Raw genomic sequence first — 8,717 nt, forward strand, 5'->3', positions numbered from 1 at the left:
TCTTGAGAGGATTATAAATTTTGAGAGTTTGAGAAAAAATCTGATTGAGGGTCCATCCTTAAATCTTGAAGATCTACGTTGAATTTATGACTTTGTTGAATTAATTAATTCATGATCTAGGTATCGAATTCTGTAGATAACAATTTTATTTTGAATTCATAATTTTTCACAGCGAATTTATAATATTTCATGGCGAATCAGTGGACTAATTTAATATGATAAGGGGCGCTTACTTTGGAGGATTAGCCTTGATAGAAAAAGATAGTAAGGCTAATCCATTGTTTACATTGATTGATTGAAGCTTTGAAATATATCCCAAGGCCCTTGACTATTTTTATCATTCAAGTTCGTTTTTCTTGATTCTTATCCCGTGGAAAGGGCGGTATTAAAAAAATCTCACTCTTGAAGATAAAAATACCCAATTGTGCATATAATCAATCATGCAAAATAAACACCCCGGCGTAATCTTTATATAACCACTCTTATATATATTTATATATAATATGCAAAAGATATTGAACACTTATCTTATTATTTAACTAAAATTTAGAAAACCAAGCACAATGTGACAAGAGTGACAAAAATATTAGATGTGATCAAAGACTGGGGTGGTCTTCTCCAACCGGACGCTACTCTATGATTTGATAAATCGTTTTCAATTGTAAGCAACCTATAAAACTTTCCAGCATATATATATCCACATTCATTACCCCCATATGGGTGCACAATATTCATTATTCATTAACCTTTACTAAAAGAAGATTTATTTAAAATAAACCCATCGAAAGTTATCTTATTAAATGTCACTTTCTAGTGGTTAATCTTACCGTAAAAAATGTCATCTTCTTGTAATCATGATTCATATGTTTTTCCCACGTTATCTCTATTTAATGTTTTTAGTAAACCTAAAATTAAAATGTGCTTATAACTACTCCCTCCGTCCTACGAATCTCGACACGTTTCTAAATATAGTAACAATTATTACCTTATCTCTCCTACTTTATCACTTTATTACATTCTCTCTCCTACTTTATCACATTCTTCCTTTTACTTTATCACTTTTATACTTTATTACCTACACACTTAAAATATTAATCTACAACTCCTTAGTTCTTGTGTCGAAATCAAACGTGTCAAGATTCGTGGGACGGATGGAGTATTAAATATATCATGCGGAATTAAACACAGCTTGACATTCGTCGCCATCGGCCCACTTATTGAGGTATTTGTTGGTGTTGAAAACTTGAAAGGCCTACAACGTTACTCACATGTCTCCTCTACATTGAAAAAGAAAAAAAAGAAAAAGAAAAAAAAAAGAAAAAAAAGGAAAAAGAAAAAAGAAAAAAGAAAGAGGAAGATACAATAAGGAAACGACATTAACGAAACATGTGTCATTCAGCTTCTGAAGTGACCCAAGTCCCAATATGTTCCACTTTTATTTGTCTTTATTTTCTCATGAGATATGATTAGTAGTTACAAATTCGAATTTTCTACAAGACGTGACTAGTGACTAGTGACTAGCATGAAAAATGCAATAATCGTTGATTTGGGTTTAATTTCGTTCATATATAAGGACGAATTTTTTTTGTTTGGATTTTTATTCCAAAAAATTAGGGCCACTATAAGAGGCCGGGATAGATATTCACGTGCGTAATTTGTTTCTAATTAAGTCGTGTTATGTTTTCGATTATCGAAAAAATTTAAGATTAAATTTGATATGTATGTGATCATTATAGACAAATTTTGAAAATTATGTTAAAATAATTACAATTTGAATCAGACTTCATGCCTGATTTGCAATGAATCCTAAATTCATATTCAAACCACATTGTTATCTTAGTTTTGTTTATCATTAAGAAAAAGTGAAAGTTTCAATTTAGATTCACTAAGTAAAACAGGATATTGACAAATATATATTCTCAAGATATATTTTTTTCCTTTAACTTCAAATAATTAATAAAAGAAACAAATCGAGTTTTTTTTTTTCTTTTTGATTTCAATAACAATTTACTGTGCTCACATAAATATGTAGCATATCATTCTCATGTATAAAATCCTATATCAATTTTTAAAGATTAAAGATTCTAAATATTTTAAAATGTCTAATTTTTATTAAGTATTCGATTCCATTTCCATCAAAAGGTTAATTTAATTTCAGATGACATATATTGGATCTCCTGATTGAGTGCACCGTAAATTATATTGCTCGTTGAAGAAAAGCTAACAAAGAAAGGAAATAAAAATTGCAGCAGCAGTTTTTATCTAATCAAATTCAGTTGCTTGATTCATTTTTCTTTTACTTCTCTGTAGCGTTTCTTATTTGATTTGCTCGTAAAACTGCCTATAAATTGCCATTAATTTGTTCGAAATAAAAAAGACATAAAATCACAATTTAAGTTCAGAGTCGACGTACAACTTAGAGGGTGTTTGGCTAAGCTTATTTTAAAGAGCTTATAAGATGGTTCAAGAGCTTATAAAATGTAATTTTTAAGAGCTTATAAGTTGTCAAAGTGTTTGAATAATCGAGCTTATATGGCAGAGGCGCAACAATAGCAGGTTCGAAGGCAAGGTTTGGGACGTCAATAACTTGATTAGGGAGGTGAAGACAAGAATGTGATAAGACATTTACATTGGTTGATATGTGAGCTTCAATTCATGGTTCTCTTCGGACATTGCTGCTCTCATTGTGTAATGCTCCTGTCTTTGTAAAATGTTTGGTATCTCTGTTACTAGAGTTTGGTTATAAATTCTCTTTTCTAAAAAAAAAAAAAAAATTGAGCTCATGAGAGAGATTTTTTTTGCTAGAGAGAGAAAATCGAAGAAAAATAAACTCGAATGATATATGATGAAAATAATAAATTATAATTAAAAAATATTTGTAAAAAAATTGTTGCATATGAGATTATAAAAAAATAAGTTGGGATAGATGAACTTATTTTTTTGGGAGCTTATAAGCTGTTTAGGAATTTATTTTGCCAAACACTTTGAAGGAGCTTATAAGCTCAGCCAAACACCCCTAATAATTAAGGGGGTGTTTGGCTGAGCTTATAAGCTCTTCAAAACAACTTATAAACTCATTTAAATTGTTTGACAAAATAAAGCTCATAAACAGCTTATAAGCTCTCTAAAAATAAGCTTTAAGGGGGTGTTTGGCTGTGCTTATAAGCTCTTCAAAACAACTTATAAACTCCTTTAAAGTGTTTGACAAAATAAAGCTCATAAATAGCTTATAAGCTCTCTAAAAATAAGCTTTAACAGCTTATAAGCTCAACAAAAAATAAGTTCCTCTATACCAACTTATTTTTTCATAATCTTATATGCAACAATCATTTTACAAATATTTTTTAACTATAATTTATTATTTTCATCATGTAGCATTTCTAGTTTATAAGCTCAATTATTCAAATATTTTAACAATTTATAAATTTTTATTGAAGCTTATAAAATAAACTCTTTAAAATAATTAAGGTTAACTCACCCAAACATCCTTTAATTGAGTTTAGATTTGGCGTAATAACATATTATTTCTCTTTAGGTAATCTTCAACGTAAAACTAATGTGATGAGTTGTTAGGGAGCATGATGGACATTTTTCAATAAAACATAAATAAAATATTAAGCTTCAATTTTGCTACGGAAACTATATTGACTTGTTCGGCTTTATGCGAAGATTTCCTGTTGATTGGTATCGGTCGCTTTCATACCAAAATTAAATACCAAAAAATATCTGACAAAAAATGAATTACACACAAAAAAAATAATAATAATAATTATGTTGAACTCATTCGTCATCTAATATCCATCTTCCACATGTCCTTCTCAAGATGAGATCACGAGATTTGGGTCACACAATCCTCTATTTATTAGTATAATATTAAAATTATTAAACAATAGATTAAGTCGCTATGCTATAGATAGCATCTGTCGCCATTATACCTACTAATACAATACTAATATAATATATACATGCATGTAATCTAGATGACTGCCATATATAATATAGTATTATAACATATACTATATACTGGTATTCATGTTTCAACATCATCCGGCAAATAAGTTAACAATACTGTTGAAATGAGCATCAATTGAAACCAGGGGCGGATATATATGATGCATAGTTGTTTTTGGTGTTTGGAGTTATGTTTTTTAAATTTAATTTATGTTTGAGTTTTCCCAAAAGATAATTTTTTGTAGGTCATTCATTTTGATGATGAGGATCTTTTGTAGATAAATTGAAATATCAATAATTTAACGAATTTATAAAAATTACTCCTTTCGTTCACGAAATGTTGTCTAAGGGTAAGGGAGGGAGACAGAAATTTTAAAAAAATTTATGTTGTTTGTTTAGTAGTGTAGAAAGGGGGACTCACAAATGAAGAAAAGCGAAAAAAGTTAATTAAGTTAGTGAGTGAAGAAATGGACCACAAATTTACTAACAATAGATTAAGACAAAAAAAAAAAAATTGAATAAATCAAAATGATAAATTAGGACAACATTTCGTGGACGGGGGAGTATATATATATAGAAAGAGAGATATAGAGAAAGTGAATCATGTTGATCTCCCCTCTTATAATAGTATATAGATTCAAATATGGACCATATATTGTGTATATTTATGTGGCACACTAAGAACGTGACACGTGGTGGAGACCTTTCAAAGCAAAATACACAGAAGGGTAAAATAGGAAATGCGAATTTTGAATGTTTAAAAAATACTAATATATCTTTTTATTTGAATTTTTTTCGCACCGTTCACGAAAATATGCAACATAAATATGCATATAATGAAATACAAATATGCATGTTATTTAGATACAAATATGCATGATGTTGTCATATGAATAATTATTAATCTATTGCATGACGGGTCACCTAGTGGAATGCATATTTGTGTGCAATATTATGCATGTATGTGTTTATATATGTACATAATATGCTCAATTATATGCATAATTAAGGCAGCGAGCTGTGAGCAGCGATCAGAGACACCTAACGGATCGCCTAGTACTATGCATATTTGTATTCAGCGATATGTATATTTGTGTTCAATTATATACCTACTTAAGGCAGCAATGTTGCGGGAAAATAAAATAGACAAAGAAAAAATTATAGATAAAGAGGAAGTGAATCGTGTCTAAATTAAACATTTTTAATATACAAACTCTGTCAAATTAAATATAACAACCAATTATTTTGGCAAATAAGCACCATGCATACTCTCACCATTCGCAATATTGGCTCTTTTTTGGTCACGTTCTCTATTTAAACAATAGAGTAACCATTTCATTAATAAAACAATAATATGAATTTAATTAATTTTACAATCAATAATATTAAAACCCTCCACGAAACAGAAATACTAGTATGATTTTAATTAATAATTTAAACGTCATCCAACTTTAAATCAAAACCCAGAACGCGACAGGATTAATTTACGTAACAATTATGTCACTTAAATTGCAAATAATTAATTTTTTATTGTTTAGTTGATTGGTATATATGAATGAAGAAATCTTTATACAGTTTCTTCTAGATGGATTTAGGTTTACGTTTCTTGACCCTTGTCGCTTGTCTTAGTTCAATTAATCAAACTCAGATTATTATATTAATCAACTATTGATTACCCTTATCGGTGTGGCAGACACAGATTACGCCCTTAATTAAATCTCCTATTATAAATTTACAATATATATATAGTATTAAGCAACATTAAAATTATATATTGAATTAATAAAGTACGATTCTATCTTGATTAGTGTGGCTTTTGCTTTCCAAATATAGACAGCAAAATCTAACTCATTATAAAAAGATCCAATTCAATTCGAACACATCATGCCTCAAACTCAATAGTCAAATTGTTTAAATCGGCCAGAATTTTTAAATTAAAAGCGAGCCAATTTAATAATCTTGATTTTCTGTCTCAATGCTTGTAATAATGCGTGGTTAGCTTAAGATGGAAACAAATAACCTGGGCTCGTGCCACGTGTCGATGTGCCAGTTGAAAGGTTGGACTAATTTTGGGTTAGCTGTTCCAATGAATCGAAAACTCCAAATTAAAGTCCTTATAATTAATAATTGCTGCTTTTGAGGGAGATTTAGAACTACCAACTTTGAATTATTTAATTGGCTGTCGCATACCTATAATTAGATTTCTTTTCATTTTTTTAATCCTAAAATAGTAACCTTAACCCTAGTTAATGAAATGGCTTTTGCCAAAAGTTGATGGAAGGAATTTCGTTTCCGTTTATACTCTCATTTGCTTCCCTTTAGGCGCACAATTAAATATAGGTTGGGAGAGAAATATATAATCAAGCCATACTAACAAGTATTCTTGTCTTCCAATTCCAAAAAAAAAAGTAATTATTGTCTTTGTTGATGTAATCTAAATTTCATAAAAACTTAGATACAATCGGTTGTATCGTACAATTGAGTTGACTCGCATCCATAATAGTGTTATTGATACAGTTCGGTTCAGGATCCTGGTTCAGGTCAGGATCTAGATGTACGTGGGTGTAACCCGGTTGTACTCAAGACCACATCTCTATATTTTAGATATATTAATCAAGTCATACATAAATAAATAAGGAAATTTAAAGATCGTGCGACGGAGGACTCGAACCCATGACCTCAAGTCTTGAGCATTAAATGGTAGAAAAATAAAGTTTATTAATAATATAGTTTCAAATAATAGTTGTAGATTTTTCTAATGACAAAAAAGTAAAAGAATAGATATATCAAAAAGAAAAACTCTTAACACTTATACCTTATGAACAATATATAATTCACGTCATCAAGGTTTAATTGCTCAACAATCCCCTCGTTTTACGTTGAATGATTAGCTAGCCTAGATAGATAAAAATAGTAAAATTAATCACTTGTTTATTTTGATAGATTAAAACTTTGAGATATCACAAGACCTTTGATTATTTATATCATTTAAGTTAGTCTTACTTGATTCTTATTCCATTGAAAGTGTAGGATTGGAGAAATCCTAATAAAATAAAAGGAAATAGATCCACATGGGGATCAATAAAAGAAAAGGAAATATTAGATGCTTTAAGATTTGATAGGTTTTTACCCTTGCCCAATGGTAGGATTCGCTGCTCTTCTTTAGAGCAAAGGACTGAAATCCTTGTGTCATGGTTCGAATTCACTTCTAAGCGGGACTATTGAGAATAAAAATACTCAATTATGCAAAGTAAACGCCCCCTAAAAAAGGGTATTGCTTGACAATTCTTGATGTTACTGCATTAGAAAAATTCACATATTATAGAACGTGTTTAGTTTGAGTGATAAGCCATGATTGATAAAATAATTCACCTTAATTACATGTTTGGTTTGCATATATAATTGAGTTGGTGATTGATAATCCGACCACATCTAACAATCCAATTGAGTGATTATTTAATTAATTACTCCTTCAATCCTATTAATCTTAACTATCTCATCCACCGGACCATGTTAATGGGAATGCCAATTCTTTGAAAATGGCGATCCCTAAACAATTAATGTACTACTCATAAAATTGGAATGAATGTAAGAATTGTATTAATTTTATTCTAGCTCATTTCATTTTCTCGTAACAACCATGCTAATTTCAACTATATATTAACATGTCATAGCCTCATAGGCAGCCAAATAATAAATGCTACAAAAATGATCACATGTCGATTCGTATATAATTGCATCAACATCAAATCTAATACTATATATTCAATGACATTGAAGAAGTAGATACATGTCGACACCATGTCACGGTGCATGGTGTCACACAATTGTTTGGGTTAGTTTCGTCCAAATTCCCATATTCTTATAATAAGATTATAAAAAAATAATTCACTCCTTAAATTATAAATAAATATTTTCCACAAACGATCTTAGTTTAGTGGTAAGTAATTAGAAATCAGAGTATGAAACATATTACTGAGTGTAGAGTTCAGTGCAGTAGCTTATAAAATTGGTATTATAACTTATAGTTTCAGAAAAAAAATTTAATAAATTTTTATAATAATAAACTATTTATATGAACCACACGCCCTATGCATATAATTTCTTTTTCTCAAATGTAACAATAGAAATAAAAAAAAAAGACCTTGAATATTTATGCTTTCCCACCAATCATTATTGAATGGGAGCCAGCAGCATATCTCACATATCAAAAAATGATAAATGAATTCACTACTAAAGTGGGAAATTAAATATACTCATTCCGCATAAATTGTGATATTCATATCTGGAATACCCAATGAGTGAAGAATGAGAACTTTTGTGCATGCATATGCATATGTATATATAGTTCAATATATTATCATGTAAATGAAATAAATGCTAAACTTAGTAAAGAAGATTTGCAAGAATAAGATCTTGTTTCATCGATGGCACATGTTAATTTCTTTGGAATCCTAACAAAATGTATGATCTCTTATTTTGAGCTAATCATTTTGGCATGAATAAGATTCTCTAAATCGATATCTTCTTTTTGCATCTTTGTGTAGTACAACTCAAAAGCTCAACTATGATATGATTAATTTTCATGGATCATAATTTTGACTTATTAAGGACTATAATGCATCCACGATTAAGTTCGTGGTTAATGATTTACGTTCAATTACCCTTTTTTTAATCTTCTAATAATTTTGATTTATTACTCGTCGAATCTTCACGGCGGATTCCAATTCGGATACTTACTAGTACTCTATCCGTCCCAATTTTAA

At 29.5% G+C, this 8,717-nt stretch overlaps 1 protein-coding gene across 1 annotated transcript in view; it reads right to left on the reverse strand.

Annotated features, from left to right (window-relative positions):
- Window positions 1-8,717, reverse strand: part of LOC130987821 (uncharacterized) — a 551,243-nt gene that overhangs the window by 223,492 nt on the left and 319,034 nt on the right. The gene's annotated exons all lie outside the window — the stretch shown is intronic.

Source organism: Salvia miltiorrhiza, chromosome 6 (genome assembly GCF_028751815.1).
Source record: "Salvia miltiorrhiza cultivar Shanhuang (shh) chromosome 6, IMPLAD_Smil_shh, whole genome shotgun sequence".
NCBI lineage: Eukaryota > Viridiplantae > Streptophyta > Magnoliopsida > Lamiales > Lamiaceae > Salvia > Salvia miltiorrhiza.